Source organism: Sus scrofa, chromosome 7 (genome assembly GCF_054392235.1).
Source record: "Sus scrofa isolate SSC_HxYL_T2T_F1_AM1 chromosome 7, Sscrofa_HxYL_maternal_Yorkshire_Landrace_v2.0, whole genome shotgun sequence".
Taxonomy (NCBI): Eukaryota; Metazoa; Chordata; class Mammalia; order Artiodactyla; family Suidae; genus Sus; species Sus scrofa.
The window spans coordinates 102827611-102846982 of NC_139389.1; the positions used below are offsets into that span (position 1 = coordinate 102827611).

Below are 19372 nucleotides of genomic sequence, written 5' to 3' on the forward strand. Positions count from 1 at the left end.
GTGAATGAATGACAATTTCACTTATTCTTTACTCAGACATCTTTTTTTTTTTTTGTCTTTTTGTCTTTTGTTGTTGTTGTTGTTGCTATTTCTTTTTTTTTTTTTTTTTTGTCTTTTGTCTTTTGTCTTTTGTCGTTGTTGTTGTTGCTATTTCTTGGGCCGCTCCCGCGGCATATGGAGGTTCCCAGGCTAGGGGTTGAATCGGAGCTGTAGCCACTGGCCTACGCCAGAGCCACAGCAACTCGGGATCCGAGCCGCGTCTGCAACCTACACCACAGCTCACGGCAACGCCGGATCGTTAACCCACTGAGCAAGGGCAGGGACCGAACCCGCAACCTCATGGTTCCTAGTCGGATTCGTTAACCAGTGCGCCACGACGGGAACTCCTACTCAGACATCTTAATGCATTAATTCTGCCGTAATACTCGGCAAATGACTACTTCCAAGTCAATAGGAAAAGTAGAGTCCTTCAGACAGAAAACCCCTTCCTCGTCTGCCACCAAAGGTATAAACTTTTGAGAGTTCTTCCCATGGCGGTGCAATGGGATTGGTGTGTTTCGGGAGCACTTAGGGCAGAGGTTCGATCCTCAGCCTGGCACAGTGCGTTGGGGATCAGGCATTGCTACAGCAGTAGCTTAGGTTGCAGCTACAACGTGGATATGATCTCCGGCCCGGGAATTCCATGTGCCATAGGGAGGCCAAAAGAAAAAAAAAAAGTATAAACACATGGTTTTCACATGGTTTGTTTTTCCTCTGTCTCTTCTGTTATGAGAAAAAAAAAAAAAAATCCCCTCATTTCCTAAAGACTGGGGTCCATGCTTTTCCACTGTAGGAGGGTCTTGATTTTTCTCTAGTCCCCTCTCTCTCCTAGATCCTGTGTGTAGTGTGGCGATGATGAGCATGGACTTTGTAATCAGACATACTTGGATTCAAATTTGAGATCTGTTGCTGTGCAATTTGGGGCAAATTCTATAATACCTCTCCACCTCAGTTTCCTCGTGTGCTAGTTGGAGATAGTAACACCTATTCCATAGGGTTGTTGTGAAGATTAATAGAGAGAATATCTTTAAAGTGCTAAGCTTTATGGTTGGTACAAAGGAAATGTTCAAAAGAAAGGTCTTTGTATTATAACGAACTTCCTTTCTTCCGGTTCCTAAATTTATTAAGCTCACTTTAAAAAATTATTGTGGTTGGAGTTCCCGTCATGGTGCTGCGGAAACAAATCCGAACTAGGAACCATGAGGTTGCAGGTTTGATCCCTGGCCTCGCTCAGTGGGTTAAGGATCTGGTGTTGCCGTGAGCTGTGGTGTAGGTCGCAGATGAGGCTCGGATCTGATGTTGCTGTGGCTGTGGTGTAGGCTGGCAGCTGTAACTCCAATTAGACCCCTAGGCTGGAAACCGCCATATGCCGAGAGTGCGGCCCTAAAAAGCAAAAATAAATAAATAAATAAATAAATAAATAAATAAATAATATTGTATTTAAATGATATACTTAGTTCTCTCTTTTTCTCTTCCTCATCACAGCTCTTCCCCAGTTTTTACCTACTACTCGTTTTGAACCCACTTCACCCTGGCTTCCAAAATGTTTCAGATTTTATTCCCAATCCTAATCCTAATCTCGTTATTATTGCTTAGCCTCTCCAAGCCTGTTCTGCCTACAGTGACTTCAGCTTGCAGTGGTTCAAGTCAAAGACCTGAGAGGTAGCTTTGTCCCCTTCTTCTTCTTCCTTCCACCACGAAGTGGAATTCTAAACATTTCAGAGTTCCCGTCGTGGTTCAGCGGTGAACGAACCAGACTAGCATCCATGAGGCCAGTGGGTTTGATCCGTGGCCTCACTCAGTGGGTTAAGGATCCGGCGTTGCCGTGAGCTGTGGTGTAGGTTGCAGATTCGGCTTGGATCCTGTGTTGCTGAGGCTGTGGTGTAGGCTGGTGGCAGTGGCTCTGATTGGAACCTCCATAGGCCATGGGTGCAGCCCTAAAAAGTAAAAAAAAAAAAAAAAGAAAAAAAAAAGAAAATTTCCTCAATTTTTCCACATCTCTTTTTCCTTAGATGCCACCACTCCAGTCCAAAGAGCTATTGACTCTCACAAGATTGTGATGATGCTTGCTGGTACCATGCTATTCTGTATTCCACACTGTAGATTGAGTGATCTTCTAAAAATGCAAAGCTGAGAATTGTATTCCCCTTTCTAGACATGCCAGTGACTTTTTATTGACCTTAGAGCAGAACCCTTCTGGATCAAGTCCTACTTATCTCTTTGGCTTAATTTGTACTGTGGTTCCCCTCGTCCATGCCCTAGCCCTGTTGAATTTAATTTCTTTTCATTTGCTTCAGCTCTTTCTTGCCTCTGAGCAGTTTCACATACTGTTCCATGGCCTCTTTCATCATCCCTCTTTCTTGCTTAGCCTTCTGTTCTCAACCTAAATTTTACTTCCTCTAATGGGCCTTCCTGCAGGCGTGGTCTGTTCCGTAATTATCCTTTGGTCGTGGTGTTTGTTACATGATAGCTCCTTTCTCCTCTCAAGATCCCTCAAGGCAGGAGCCATGTCCTGTTCATCACTGTGTCTCTAATAGAGTGCCTGACCGATGGTAGACACTCAGCAAAATTTTGTTAAAAGTTGTTGTTAATTAATGTAGCGAGGAGAAACCCACCCTATGTCACAACATTTGGTAGCGTTTAGAGCTGCATATGGTATTCCTGTATTTTGCTTTGACTGTATCTTTAAACATAAGTAGATGTGGAAACTAATAAGACTCCTTTTCAACACATGCTCTTATTTTTCTATCTTCACACATTTCCTCATTTTAAAATCTTTTAATGTTTGTTTTTAATTCGGTACTACAAACAGGAATTTTTTTCCCCTCCATTTGGATGCTTGTGAGTGTAAAAAGCCACTTAACATCAGCACGGCTGCCAATTTTCATTCAGTCTCCCAGCTATATTTGGATGACATTTTCATGGACAATTTTGCAAAGTTTTTCAACTAAAAGTTGAGTCTAAATCATGTAGTCTTCTAATGGTTCAGTCAAAAATATAGTGAAGCCCACTGAACTGTCTTGTTCTCCAACAAGCTAAATAGAAAGCATTAGGAGGGCAGAGGGCTATGGCTTAAAACCTTTTTGACCCTTCACAGCCCCTCACCGGCTGTTGCACACATGGAGACAGCAAAGGGGGACCCTATTGATGGGTTGATAATCCTCTCCTTCCCCATCAACCTTGAGCCTAAGTAGCCGATGGGGCTAAGTCATCCCTGACAGGGAAGAATAGACGCTCTGGAAAGATCTGGGTGAAGAGAACCTGCTGGCTAAGATGCATCTTCTTTACGGTTATTTTTTAATTTTTTTGTCTTTTGTCTTTTTTTTAGGGCCACATCTGCGGTATATGGAGGTTCCCCGGCTAGGAGTCCAATCAGAGCTGTAGCTGCCGGCGTACACCAGAGCCACCGCAAGGCCAGATCTTAGCTGCGTCTGCAACCTACACCACAGCTCACAGCAGTGCTGGATCCTTAACCCACCGATCGAGGCCAGGGATTGAACACGCAACCTCATGGTTCCTAGTCAGATTTGTTTCCGCTCTGCCACGACGGGAATTCCGTTTACAGTTATTTATGAAAGCTTCATTATCGAACGTAGTTGATACTGATTATGTTTTTGTCATCCTTAAGGAAGAGTTTTTGTCTTTTTAAAATCTGAGGTACAAATGGATCACTATACATTAGTTTTCCTTGCCTTCTAATATGACCACCAACCATTTGACTGCTTGCTGCTTGATAATGAAGCTTGAGGGAGCTTTTGTTCCTTTTTTTTTAGTGCATCATGGATCAAAGATGTAGTTAGAAAAACTTTACAGAGTAGTAAAGTTTTACCCATCTTGTAATGACTGGGTCTTTCATACCACTGGAAGATAAAATTTGTCAGAATTCTTTTCTGACCCAGCATAGATTAGACTTTTGTTTTTAGGTCAGTAAGGATTATTTACCTTCTTCAAAGGTTGTTGAGTGTTAGGAAGATAGCTTATTTATATAATCCTATTTGATAACAGAATTATCATTAGAGTTAATTGAATGGATGTCCCTTGTGCATAGTTTCAGGCAGACTTATATACCGCTTTTAGCAAAAAAAGGTAAATCTGTTATTTTAAAATCCCTTAGGGAAAGGTTAGGCTAGTCAGTTGCAAAAAAAGTCCTTTGGGGACAAAAAGTAAACTGGTATGTTTGTTTGTTTGTTTGTTTTTTTAAATTCTGCTCTGGTAATTGTCTATATTCAGGGAGCCTGGAGGGCTCCTCTGAAGAGTTTGCGATTCCTGGTGTTGCAAATTAGGCAAATTTCCCCCATGTGCCTTGGATTTCAAACAGAAGCAAGAGGATATGCCGAAAGAAATTAACTTTGGGCCTCTGACGTTAAGTATATATATATAAGTAATATATTTAAGTAATATATATATATATATATATTTTTTTTTTTGTCTTTTTGCCTTTTCTAGGGGCACTCCCATGGCACATGGAGGTTCCCAGGCTAGGGGTCTAATTGGAGCTGTTGCCGCTGGCCTACGCCACAGCAACAACAATACGGGATTCGAGCGAGTCTGCAACCTACACCACAGCTCACCGCAATGCCGCATCCTTAACCCACTGAGCAAGGCCAGGGATGGAACTCGCAACCTAATGGTTCCTAGTTGGATTTGTTAACCACAGAGCCATGACGGGAACTCCTTAATTGTATTTTAAATCCATGTTGGGGATAGGTCTGCTTCCTGTTGGCAATATGATCTCTGGTTCTTTTGGACTCTGATACTTTATCTGGTTCTTGTCTTTTATATTAGTTAGATTGCCAAGAGTTTATCTTCATGGATCTCATTATTTTGTCTCTTATTTTTCGAGCTTTTTTTTTTTTTTCTTATCTTAAAAAAATAAGGTGTTTGCCTTTTAGGAAGGTTGGCAGGATGTCAGTTTTAAAGGGTTCAAAAATGCTATTTTGTTTTATGTACGTGCTTAGATAATTATTTGAAAATATCAATTGATTCAAAGAAAATTAATTCTGGTCTTTAAGAAGTGAAGAACTGGAATTCCCTCGTGGCTTGGTGTCATAGCTGTGGCTTGGGTTCGATCCCTGGCTGGGGAACTTCTACATGCCACAGACGTGGCCAAAAATAAGTAAATAAATTACTTGCCAGATAAATATGTGTATTAAAAAAGAAGTTAAGAATTGGTTTTTCACAAATTAATACATTCTGAGTTGCATTCTCGAGTAGGATATGAAAATAAGAAAATATAACATTAATATCCTCTTGTCGTGAACTAATATGCAAGGAAAACCCACCTTATTATTCCTCCAACACTCAGGAAGGTGGATTCTAGCTGCCATTTAAAAAATATGGAAAAATATGTCCAGAGTTGGAGAGGGAAAAGCAGTCAGAGGAGTTTTCCCCTCTCACCATTTCCTTCTGCTTGACTGTGATGGGAAAGATTGGGGCAGCAGGAGCTGCCACTGATGATCTGGATGCTGAGAGGGCCAAGCCTTCCTCTGGTAGGACAGAACATACCGTCCCCTGGTAGGAGGCCCCGGGGCACATTGGGAAGTACACAGACATTTGAAGAAAGATGCCCTTGGGTTCAAATCCCTGTTCTGTGAGTTCCTTGTTGTTTAGTGTTAAGCAAACTGCATTTTCTTCTCTTTCTTTCTTTCTTTCTTTTTTTTTTTTTTTTTTGGTCTTTTGTGCTTTTTTAGGGCCGTACCCGTGGCATATGGAGGTTCCCAGGCTAGGGGTCCAATCTGAGCTGTAGCCACTGGCCTACACCAGAGCCACAGCCACGCAGGATCTGAGCTGTGTCTGCGACCTACACCATAGCTCACAGCAACGCTGGATCCTTAACCCACTGAGCAAGGCCAGGGATGGAACCCGCAACCGCATGGTTCCTAGTCAGATTCGTTTCCACTGCGCCATGACAGGAACTCCCAAACTGCATTTTCTGATACTCAGAGAGGTTAAATGAGTTTGAAACTGAAAGTGAGAAAAAAATAGGACATCTTATGATCTGATTCACTTTCAGAGTATAAAAGATAGGCACAGTGTGTTGCTATTATTGCCCTATTGTTACTGATCATGGTACCAATTTGTTAATGACACAGACTAAGATTTATAACAAAACCTAACACCTCAATCAGGTATCCTTGGAATACAAGGAAAATATCAGAATTAGTTAATGCTAAAAGGAGGGTTTTTTTTTCCTTTTTTTTTTTTTTTTGAGTTTAAATAATATATTTATTTATTTATTTTCAAATTGTTATTTCCCCAATACCATTTCTTTTTTCTACTGTACAGCATGGTAACCCAGTTACACATACATGTACACATTCTATATTCTCACATTATCATGCTCCATCTTAAGTGACTGGACATAGTTCCCAATGCTACACAGCAGGATCTCATTGCTAATCCATTCGAAAGGCAATAGTTCGCATCTATTAACCCCAAGCTCCCAATCCACCCCACTCCCCCCACTCCCTCTTGGCAACCACAAATCTATTCTCCAAGTCCATGATTTTCTTTTCTGTGGAAAGTTTCCTTTGTGCCACATATTAGATTCCAGATATAAGTGATATCATATGGTATTTGTCTTTAAAAGGGATCTACCTCTCTTTCCTAGAAGATTATAATGATTAAAGAGGTTATATGGTAGATTTCAAATTGTGTTCAGTGGAACAAATACAGATAATGTCGTGACGTAGAATTTTAGTAAGATTATTTATGTCCTCTGTTATTTTCTTCCTTTTTACTCTATGATTTCATCTCAAAATTATAAATCTCCAAATGTTCATCTCTTGTCATATAGCATATTTGTAAGTATATGGCATTTGAAATGTGTAGCTATTGTGAATCAAACTTCCAAAGGAAAGAAGTAACTTGTTACCACCGATGTATGCCCAGTGGTTAAAAATAGAAATTATTTGCATTAGAGACAGGAGAGACTTCAGAGAGGATTCAGCTGAAAGCATTGTGCCCCAATACCTTAATAATTTAATTTTTTTAATCCAGAAAGTAAGGTTCAATTAAGTGTAGTTATTTCATCTTACAAATTCATTTTCCTACCAAGGAATCTTGGCCGCCGTATTGATGACTTCTCACGAGAGGGGCAGATGGGACTAGAAGGAGGCCCGAGGTCCTTTTTTTTTTAATTTTCCACTAACTTTCTAATTCTTCATTTTTTCTGCTGTCAGTAGGAGCCAGGCCTAGAAATCAAGCATCCTCATGATTTCTCCTCTGCTTTTCCAATCATAAGTTTAGTAACTCTAGCTGCCTTTTATCTGTTCAGATGTTAGAATTTGTAGCAATGGCGTAAGTGGATGTAATAGAAGTGGAAATTGGATGTGATCTAGATGGCAGTTTATGGGCTTAGTTTCAAAGACCATTTTTATCTGGAAACTAAATAAGAAGGGTTAACAGGCATTTTCTAGTGGTCAATGGTCGATCTGTTCCTTTTGATTTTGCACAGGTCTCTCAGGCACCTCAAAAACCTTTCCTGCCTATGTCAGAATTCATTTTTTGTCCCGAAGAGATCAAAGCTTTCATGGTCCTTATTTATTATCGTCTCACAGTATTCTGGGGAGCTAAGGACAGTTTAGGTAGCTCCATCTTTATTTTGAATGTCAAGCGAGGAACAGATAAATCTCTTTACTAAGGTTACCAAATGAGGCAGTGATAGAGGCAGAAAGAGTCTCCTTAGAAACATCTCCTAATTCTGGCCCTTGCATCTAAGATGCAGTAGATTGTTTGGCCTTTCTCTAAACAGGCCTTTGACACTTAGAGTGTGCGGAAAGTATGCGCTTCCGTCAAAGAGTTTTGCTGTTTGGTTATTCTTCGCCTGTTAAAGTAATGACTAGAGGGCTGAAGAGAAAATAGAAAGGACATCCAAGCCTTCTTTCAGCCTCTGCCTTTAATTCATGTGAGCTTTGAACAGAGAGTGCTTTTATTTCCCTGGAATTACTTTTCTGTCTTTATACTCAACTTAGAAAAAATTTTTCTTCAGGGCACTGCTGATATTGAGAAATTTTAGGGATATTATTATTCTTGTTTAAATGATAGTTTTACATGTGACAACTAGACTTTTGAAATAATGTGTATTCCAATACTTGGCCACAATGGAAGAGAGGGGTTGGGGAGATAACTGCAAAATTCTGCATTTTAAAATATAGATTTAGTGCCTTTCCCACCGTTTTTTTTTTTTCTTTTTTATCTGAAAGTCACTGCAAAAATGGATTATATTTTTAAATTACCCTAATTCAGTGATTTATATTACTATACACTAAAGTTTTTAAAATTGAATACTTTGTAATAATATTTTGTTAAAATAATTTCAGCTCTTTTCATTTGAATGTTTATTGCTCAATGGTTATTAAATTTATGTTTTTACTTATTTTGCTCACCCCGCCCTTTTCTTTTTTAGTATCCATAATGCTTATTTGGGGTTTTTGACACAAGACAGGAGTTGTTTTTCTTCTTTCCTTTAAGGGCTGCTTCTCAAATTAACCTGCATGCCTAAACCTGTGTTATAATCCAGAAGGAACAGTGGAATCTATTGCACACAGTCTTTTTGTAAAGCCTGGTTCGCACCACTGTCCTCCTGATCGCTTAAACATTGCAATTTTTGTAAACTTTCCCATGTGCCTCCAGCATCTCCAATTTGTGAGCGCGTCTCACCGTATTTATCCCTATTGTGTACGTCCACATGTTTGTTTTGCAGTGTAATAACCCTTGACAGTTATAAATTTTTCCATATGCTCCATCTTGTAGAGATAAACAATATGTGTGCTGTACATTTCCCTCAGCTTTGAAAACTTACTTTTGAAATAAACAATTCCGTAAGATATTCTACTCAGTTTTGGAAAGTCACTTACACAAGCATACTTTCCATGAAAGGGAAGGCAGTGAATTTTCACCCTTTTAAGGTGAAAATTCACCCTTTTAATGTGAAACTGGTTAATTGAATTTTTCTGAGGGATTGAGACCTACTTAGCTGCTTGTAGTTTTTCAAAGATTTAACAGGCAATGCAGACCTATTTTTGAGTCTTTAAAAGCACTGGCTAACATCACACATGACCATTTTGTGGAATCAGTTCTCTCATTCTCTCAAGAGTTTATATTGACTAAGGGGACTGGTGAAATAGCTTTAGATTTCTTTATAATTTTCCCTTTTATCTTTACAAATTGAAAAGTTGCTATTGGCATGTTAGGATGGAATCTAAAACGTTTATATTGTGGATTTTTTTTTTTTTCCTATGGAAAGAAGCATTATGATTCACTTATAAGCAGCTCTTTCTTTTATTTTTGCTTCCCTTAGGAAATCAAATCTTTCTGACTAATTTTATGTGTGAAAATCGATGCACATTTCATTATTCTTAGTTTTATGTCTTCTTTGACCCAAATATCTTCTGCTTACAGTTCTTTCCCCCAAGATGCAACGGTTCTTTTACTAGTTGATTTCCTAAAGGCTTTGGTGCATAAATGTTTCATATGTTTTCTATTGTTAACTAGAAACTTGATTACATAAAAGATAATATTGTGGTATTGCAGTTTTCTTTATTTTTGTTTGCTTATTCTTGTCTCTTTGACACACAAAATTTATCATCTTTCTCCAAGAGATTTTTACCGTAGAAAACCGAAAAGTGATGTGTCAGTGTGGTAGTGGAAGCAACAATGTGTGGGATGTGGTTTGAGGCCAATGATGTGCTAGAGCCTGACCCTTCCAGCTCCTGAGAACCAACAACTAACTTTTCAAACGGAGGTCCATCGTGGCGCAGTGGAAACAAATCTGACTAGGAACCATGAGGTTGTGAGTTCGATCCCTGGCCTCGCTCAGCGGGTTAAGGATCCGGCATTACCGTTAGCTGTGGTGTGGGTTGCAGACGTGGCTTGGATCCACCGTGGCTGTGGCTGTGGCATAGGCCCGGGGCTACAGCTCCTATTTTCATGGGAACCTCCATGTGCCCAGGGTGTGACCCTAAAAAGACAAAGAAAAAAAAAAAAACTTTTTGGAAAATTTCTGAGCTGCTTATCATGAAAAATAAAACTATGTAAACTTATAATTAAAGCACATTATATTAAGAACAAAAAAAGTACTCAAAACTCATCACTTTGTAATTATTTTTACATTATACTGTTATCAATACTCCTGAAGTTATTTGTGCCTATTTTAAGCTATATTGGAAATACTATAGAATGGTATCTAATACCAGACATCCCTTCCCCCTTTGTGGTCACTGACCTGTTTTGGGAACTTGAAATCAGCCACAAAAGTATAACACCATACAAATTGGCAAACAAAACAAACCAGGACTTGATTTATTGTTTTGTTAGTTGTCTAGGCTTGAAGTGATAGAGCAAATGTTAATAATTTTGATTAAACTTGAAAGTGTGTCATGTCTATAGCCACTCTATTATGAAAGCACAAAAAACTTGAAGAAATGTTTTTCCAGTTTTGAAACTATTATCTGATTCATCAAAGAAGTGGTTCACATCATGGATAAATGAATAAGTGAAGTTCTGACATATGTCTGTGTTCACGTTCCTCTTTAACTTGAACAAAACTGTCAACCCACCAAGCAGAACTGTAAGAATGATATATTGCTCCAAGTATACCAGACATCAGATGCTAAATACATCAGGAAGCCTTTTATAGCTCTCTTCTGAAAACCATGCTACTCCCAAACATGCTGCCTCTTTTCCAACTCACATGACTTTAGGCTTTCTCTCTTTGCTGTAAAGGTTATTGTTAAAAGGTATGAAAAATGCATTTGTTCAGTCATCCACATCCATCTCTTTGACCACAGATTACCTTAGGATGGTGTTACAAAATGTTTGTGGGAAATGAGAAATCATAATACTAGATTTATGAAATCATAGCTTTCCTTCCTTGGGGGGTGTAATTCTATTATTTAGCCCACTGGTAGGAGGTGGTTTAGATTGGTAATTTACATATCAATGGGGAAAGTGGCTTTATTAAACAGAATTTGTTTTCCTAAGCCTTATGGATAGTCTGATGATCCAGGATAGTATATGCAAGACACACAGGTAAATGTGGGTAAAACCTATTTGGTTAAAATTTAGTATCTAAGCCTTGAATGACCAGAAGGTTTTGAAATACATTCAGAACTCTTTGACATACTTGCTTCTGATGATGGATAATCTGATTAAGTCTTTGCCTTCAGAAACTTAGTAACCATGGTGTACTTGTCGTGGCTCACTGGAAACGAATCTGACTAGTATCCATGAGGACGCAAGTTCAATCCCTGGCCTTGTTCAGTGGGTTCAGGATCCAGCATTGCCGCGAGCTGTGGTGTAGGTTGAAGACGTGGCTGGGATCTGGCATGGCTGACGTGGCCAGCAGCTACAGCTCTGATTCGACCCCTTGCCTGAGAACCTCCCTATGCTGTGGGTGTGGCCCTAAAAAGACAAAAAAAGAAAAAGAAACTTAGCAACCCTATTTTACTTGTTGTTGCAGCTTTAGTCAGTGGAGTATCACCCTCATCATTTTTTGTCATATCCATATACCTCTTACACCTTTATTTGCCTAGTAATTTTTTGGGGGGGCCTATACCATGCACAAGTTTCCGAGCCAGAGTTCAAACCCTTGCCACAGCAGTGACAACACCAGATCCTTACTTAACCTCCAGTTAGGGAGGAACTCCGACTCAGTAATTTTTTAAATTGACTTTTTCCTTTTAACATAGCTCTGTCCTAAGTGACAATACCCATGAAATCTTGCATTTAAGGTAATATTTTTTTTTTCTAATGCCTATTAAAATATTGCCTATTGTAGTTTTTAGGAGTTTGTCCTTGTACCACCAGTGGTATGTTACCACACTTTGGGAAATGTTGTGCTAATGATGGTAATAACTAGGCATTAGGTCAAATAGTTTTGTTTATTCCTGGTGTCACCTTTATTAGGTACACATAGCTTTCTCTGTTTAATAAGTGAGAAAACTGAGAAGTTAGCAGTGTGAACACATTTGTCCAGGGTCATGAGTTGAGCCAGAATGTACCTGACCAAGATCCACACTAACCCTGACTGCTTACTCACAGTACGAATTGTAAGCCAGCAGAATCAGCATCACCTGAGAACTTGTTGAAACTGCAGAAGCTCTGGCCCCAGACCTAACTAATCAGAATCTGAATTTTAACAAGGGTCCCAGGTGATTCTCATGGACATTAAGGTTCGAGAAGCCTTGACCCAGGCTATAGTGAGGTCTGCCTTCCATCAGAGAAGATGCATGCCTCAGTCATTGACTTGCCTGGTCTACTTTTCTCTCTGCAGTACAATTTCCTTCATGCCCTGCTGTTCTGAGATACAACTATTTTTGAGAAACCTGGTATTGATGGGAAGGTAGGAAATTCTCCATCATTTTGGTTATTTTTCTCTCCTAAAGTCATCTTTTGTTCGCTCCTACCCCCCCCCCCCCCCTGCCGAATTGAGGTTTGGGGCTAGTCTGAGAGGCCGACATTTTCATTGTTTTCTCTCCTGGTTTCCTTTCCTAGCATCCACAGATCAAATTCTTGCCCTTTGGAATGGCCTGGTTGGTCTTTTCCTGCCTGTCCCAAACGTGCTAGGCCCTAAGAACTGTCTGCACAGCCACAACTAATTTTCAGTTATCCTTGGATGGTTATAATAGTATGTATACCATCCTGACTTTTGGCATCTTTCCTTGTGACTCCTGCTCTCTGCAACTTGGCTATTTTAACTGCTTGCTTTTCTTTTCACTACAGAAAAAAAAGTGCCTACCTCCACACGGTAAGGCCTCTGCTTCCATTCTCCCATGCATCTATCTCCCTCTCGGCGCTGTTCCTCTAGCAATGGGGAGTGTAAAACAAGTGGCAGCCTCAAGAGACCCTATTATGACAATGTTGTAGAAGTGGTCGAAGTATTGGGAATTTGATGTTTGGTTCTGGGAATATCAGGAATGGCTGGGACTGACAAGCATAACTGGCTATAAATTTTGAAGTATTCCTGTGCGTCATCAGCATTTCATCAGCTCATTGTCTTTGTAGGTTTTTTCATAGAATTTCCTTGTGAATCCTATGCCTGGAGGAGTCTGCAGGGTTTCTAGACACCGCACCCAGTTTGTGAAGTTACAGGCCCTCTGTCTTGGGATTTATGTAGTTGTTTGTTCAATCTCCAAGATGACTCGTTATTTGAGATGAGTAGAAGTTGGACCTAGTCATAAGTTCAGACCTTGCCTTCTTGTTCACTGGTGGCCAGATACAGGTTGCAATAGTATTTCATTTCTTAACTTTGAATAGTGTTAAAAGGCAGTTGACTCATTTGAATTATAAGAGGGCTTGAAAGAAAACTATGTTATTCATTATGTATTGTAAAGTGAGAAACAAAGAGGAATGGTTGTTTCTTACCAAGGTAATTTCAGACTCACGCCTATCCCAACCCACATTTTTTTAATGGTCTTCAGCTTTGTAGTCCTTTAGACCTGAGTTGTTTTTTTTTTTCCTTCCCTCTTTTCTGCCACATTTTTTGGGTACACACCCTTCTTCACTCCCCTTTGTCATTTTCGTGTTTCCTTGAGAAAAGGAGAGTCCCTCTTAGAGTGTAAACATTTCTTTGTGAAGTGTGACTTATTTATGCTTCAGCGGTTGTCAGTGTATGCACAATAGAGAAGGTGAGGGAGGCCCCCAGGCGTGCCAGCTCAGCACTTTGTGCATGTTAAGGCCAAAGAGCACTGTTAAGCGGGCTGAAAAAATTTTAACAAGTCAGAACATTTGACAATTTCCATATTTATCAAACATGTCAGGGGATGGGATCACAAAGCCTTCCAGGGATTAACTGCCTCTAAGACTTGAAATGTTTTATTAAGATGGAGGAAGCCAAGTTCTCAACACCCCATGATTTGCTCTAATAACCACAAGAGTTAGAATGTAGGTGATCCTTGCTGAATGAAGGTAATCCTGAGGCTAAAATGCTCCTTGAATGGGGGAAAAAAAAATCCTCCCTCAGCAGATGAACTGTGTGTGAATCTATCTGACAGAGCTTTGGAGTTTGAAGTTTATTTACCTAAGAGCTTCAGTTTTATTAATTCTCTGGTTGGTGGTTCTTGACCTTTGACACTGGAGGGCTTAGAAAGGAAGCCGAAGTAGATGTTCAGAAACTTGCAGACGTTCTCAAAGAAGGGTGGCCCTTGGCTTTTTGGGGGCTTGGCAAAGCATCCTAGAGTTATTATTTGTTTTCAGATGTTCGGGGTTTGGCAGATCCTGTGATGTGTTTTGCCAGGCATTTTCCTTTGGATTTTAGTACAGGAATATCTTGGGTGGAATTTAATTGCTTTATTGGTGATTCATTTGCATTATACTGATCAGAATGCTGTTTTGGAAAAGATAACTTGATGACTGAGAAGTATTACCAACTTTACAGTTTTTTTAATACCAACTTTTTCTTAGATGAGGATAGAAAGGGATTTCAAGCTCCTGAATGTTTTCAGTAAGATTTGGAACTTGGACTCTTTAAGCAGTAGTTTCCAAATTTGTCTATCACTTTTTCCGCAAGAGCAAACCAGACTCTACTTCCCTGGCTTGATCTGCAGATCTTTAGAAAAGTTGTAGAGCTGATCAGCAACCTTGCGCCCACCCTCATTTTGAAAATTAATGTAAAAAAAAAAAAATAGTTTTCAACAAGGAAGTAGAGAGAGCAACCCTCTTCTGGAGAAAAGAGCTGGAATTAAAACAAAAACAATCCAAGGAGACTAAGCATCGGGAAGGTTTTCAGTTCTAAAGCCAAATTACCAGGAATGACAAAACCCCTGAGAGGACTAAAGTTATATAAAGTGCCCTGAGGTAGCTTTTCCATTACAGTTTGTAGAAAATCTTGTAAAAGGAGGAAGCATGCTGAGACTTTACAAATGAGGACTAAGTCTTAAACCTTTTTGTAAAGAATAAGGAAAGGACATGGCTGAATATGGCAGTGAACTTCTTATGGCCCATCAAGTTGCAGCAAAGCGTGGTGGTAAAACAAGTTTCTTACGTCTATTGCCAGCTTCCTATCTTGTGTAATTGGCCCAGAAACAGCAGTGCCAGCAGCCTGAGTGACTATTCACTGTCTCCTTGAGAAAACAACAATGCAAATAATCATCGAGCAGGAGAAGGAGAAAAGCACTTTAAACAAATTAATGTGGATGTCTTCATGTGCAAATTATTTTGAAACCAACTTGTAGGAAGTGTTGGGAAATTGTAGTTATGAACTCTGCAAAATGGGGTTGGGAAAGGATAAAATGATATAGACTCATTTGCTTCAGATGATAGGCTGTGGGAGGCTGTGGACATAGCATTGAGCCATAGTGTTGATGGGTTTCTTCTTCCTCAATCCATATGTTTTTTTTTTTTTTTTTTTTTAAGTTTTATGAGAGTATAGTTGATTTATAATGCTGTGTTAATTTCTGGTGTACAGCAAAGTGAGTCAGTTGTATATAATATACATATATCCATTTTTCCATTCTTTTTTTTGGTTCTTTTCCCCCAGATAGGCTATCACAGAATATTGAGTAGATTTCCCCATTCTATTTAAACGGCTTAAAATGCCAAAGAAGCAAGATCTGTTTTGAATCCTTGATTTTATTCGGGCACTGGTTTAACTGGTGAGATTATTAGGACACTGATGTAGGTCTGAAATTTTTTATTTGGGCCAAATATAGTTGTAAGTGTTCCTTTCAGTACAAGTAAAAATTCACATTTTTCTTCTTAAACTTTGGTCTTGATGACCTTAAAACAGATGGCTTTATGACAACCTTTTTTTTTTTTTTTTCCTCCTTTTCTCTTTCTCTACCCTTCTTTTCCCTCCTTCCTTCCTTCCCTTTCTTACTGGTTATAGTCTAATTAGTGGGTGGGTGCTCATTAATGACCAGTGGGAACGTTGTGACATTTTACTTCTGGCCCAGCTGCAGTCTGTTCTAGCAGGCAGGATTAGTGTGAAGTTGAGAGGAAAGGACGGGCCTCACCCACCTGATGCTGTTGCTTCTTAGAAAATTGAAAGGATTTGATGCATTGGCGAGAGTGCACCTTACATTTGGGCAATAGACAATACAAGTAAATAATTTAAGGACAGCTCTTGCTTTTTAACTTCTTATCTCGTCATGACTTTCCCATAGTAGAGGCTGAATACAAAATTGTTAATTTTAATTGTTAATTGTTTTTAATGGCTGTACCTGTGGCATCTGGAAATTCCTGGGCCCGGGATGAATCCAAGCTGCAGCTGTGGCAAGGTCAGATCCTTTGATCCTCTGCACCAGGCTTGGGTTCAAACCTGAGCCTCTTCAGTGACTTGAGCCACGGCAGTCAGATCTTTAACCCACTTTGCCACAGCAGGAACCCCTAGTTCAGTTAATTTTGAGTATGAGGGAAGGTAAATTAATTCTGTATCTTAATATATTATCCAGGAGTCATGAACAAGACCTTCTGCCAAAAATCCATTAACCGTAGGAAACAAAAACCAGTGAGGATCACATAAGAAGTAATTTAGGTTTTACAAGTTGGGCTTTTTTTAGAGAGAAGCATGAAATGTTCTGCACATCTGCATTTGAAGTTAAAATCAAGAAGCAAAGCATTCTCATGCATAAGTATGTGAAACAAAGTGAAAATGCTTGATCTCTCTATTGACTCCTGTTCTATAGTAGGTATTAGTTAGTGACTGGAGAACAAGCGCAGGTGTAATATGGGATAGGAGAAAAGAGTGTATCTCATTTAGCTCAGGTAGCTGTAATAACATACCATAGACTGAGTGGCTTAGACAACAGATATTTATTTCTTATATTTCTGGATGCTGAGAAGTCCAAGATCTAGGTACCTGCAGATTCATTTCTTGGTGAGGGCTCTTTTCCTAGCTTGTAGACAGCTGCCTTCTTGCTCTGTATTCATCTGGCCTTTCCCCAGTGCTTGTGTGTGGAGAGAGGGCAAGACCTCTTGTGTTCCTCTTCTCATAAGGGCATGAATCCCATCATGAGGATCCCACCTTCTTGACTTAATCTAAACCTAATTACCTCCCAGATGCCTTACCTCCAAATATCATCTGATTGAGGAGAGGGGAGGGGGGAAAGATAGGGCTTTAACATATGAATTTTGGAGGAAGACATTCAGCCTATAACAGCAAGATACAGAAGCTCTTGTGAATGATGATTTAACTGCTTAAAAAGAAAAGCCTTATAGATTTGTTAAGGGTTTAAAATTACGCGATTTTTTTTCTTCTTTTTTTTCTGTCCGCTCCCACCACCTGAGGAAGTTCCTGGGCCTGGGGTTGAATCCTTGCCACAGCAGCAACCCTTGCTGTTGTGGTGACAATGCCCACTAACCCACTGAGCCACAAGACAACTCCTAAAATTATTAGATTTTAAAAATTTAAATATTTTAATTCTTTTCTCAATTCTTCTCAGTTTTTTCTGCTTTGATTTAGCAGCAGCACTACCAGCAGACCTGTCCTCCGCCTATGGAAATTGCAGGATACTGTATCTTATTGTAGAAAAAAAGGTTCTGTGGAGTAGCTTTTTCATCTTATAACCCTTTGGAATATTGTTTTTTTTTTTTTTTTTGCTATTTCTTGGGCTGCTCCCATGGCATGTGGAGATTCCCAGGCTAGGGGTCCAATCAGAGCTGTAGCCCCCGGCCTACACCAGAGCCACAGCAACACGGGATCCGAGCCATGTCTGCAACCTACACCACAGCTCACGGCAACGCTGGATTGTTAACCTACTGAGCAAGGCCAGGGACCGAACCCGCAACCTCATGGTTCCTAGTCGGATTCGTTAACCACTGCGCCACGACGGGAACTCCTGGAATGTTGTTTCTAAAAAAACCTTTAAAGTTATCTACAGACTTCGTGGTTTTTAGTATAAAATGGGATTAGTTATTGATATTTCTCTACAAATCAGAATTATGCTGTGGTCCAATTTCTTGTGCTGTACCATAGGTTCTTGTTTATCTATTTTATATATAGTACATATAAAAGTTTTATTCTTTAAGATCAGAATGCAGCAGAATAGCAGGTAGACAACTTGCAAAGAAGTGGTGGGAACAAGTAGAAGGAAAATAAAATTTATGAGAAGAGGTTCAGTCTTGTGGTTAAGGAAGCCAAGTCATTCAATGGAGGGAGAAGACAAAATTCTATCAGTCTCTACTTGCCAGAGGAAGGAGAAGTAAATTTCTACTTCCACAGAAGAATTCCTGTTAATACTAGCTTTTTTCGCATTAAGATTATAAAAGAAATGTGTCTATTGTGACAAATTTGAAAAGAACGAGAAAAATAAAGAAGAGCACAACCATTCAGAGATAGACTCAACTTCTTTTCATGGTTGCTTGACTTTATTAATGCAGTTTTTTTGTTTGTTTGTTTGTTTGTTTTTTCATTTTTGGCCACCTTGCGGCACATGGGGCTCCTGAGCCAGGGTTCAGATCCGAGCCATAGCCATGACCTAAACTGCAGCTGGGGCAATGCCAGATCCCTAACCAGTGTGCTGGGCCAGGGATTGAACCCATGTCTCAGTGCTCCGAAGATGCTGCTGATCCCCTTGTGCCCCAGTGGGAGGGGATCCTATTTAATGCAATTTATTTTTTCTATCTTTATTGAACTTTAATTACTATAACATTGTGTAAGTTTAAAGTGTACAGTTTAATGGTTTCATAAATGTATTGCAAAAATGTTACCATGATAAGGTTAGTTAATACATTCATCACTTCAGATAGGTGGGTTTTTTGGTTTGGTTTTGCAGTGAGAACTTTTAAGATCTATTCTCATAGGAACTTTCAAATATAAAATACATAATTGTTAACTATACTCATCAGATTGTACATTACATGCTCAGATCGTATTCATCTTAAAACTGGAAGCTGGTACCCTTTAACCATATTCACTCCTTCCACTTGCCCAGCCCTGGCAGCCACTAGTCGGTTCTGTTTCTATATATTTTTTTGTTTGTTTGTTTAGATTCTACATATGAATGATATCTTACAGAATTTGTCTTTTGCTGACTCAGTTCACCTAGTATAATGCCCTTAAGGTCCATCCATGTTTCCATGTTGCTGTAAATGGTAGGACTTCCTTTTTTTTTTTTTTTTTTTTTTTTAAATGGCTGAATACTATTCCTACGTGTGTGTGTGTATCAATCATATTTTCTTTATCCATTCATTCATTGATGGATGCTTAGGTTATTTCCATATTTTGGCTATTATAAATAATGCTGAGTGAACTTGGTGATACAGTTATCTCTTTGAGATAATGATTTCATTCCACCTAGAAGTATAATTTCTGAATCATATGGCAGCATGCAGCTCTCTCTCTCTCTCTTTTTTTTTTAAAAAAACTTTTTATGGCTATACTTGGTGGCATATG

At 39.4% G+C, this 19372-nt stretch overlaps 1 protein-coding gene across 33 annotated transcripts in view; it reads left to right on the forward strand.

Moving 5' to 3' along the window:
- The window catches only part of RAD51B (RAD51 paralog B), a 790317-nt gene that overhangs the window by 168539 nt on the left and 602406 nt on the right, over positions 1–19372 (forward strand). For 2 of the 33 annotated variants that reach the window (XR_014811030.1, XR_014811025.1), the window contains one exon: positions 12314–12382. The exons of the other annotated variants lie outside the window; for them this stretch is intronic. The gene's annotated coding sequence lies outside the window, so the exon portion shown is untranslated. The remainder of the gene's footprint in view (positions 1–12313; positions 12383–19372) is intronic. 33 annotated transcript variants of the gene reach the window in all.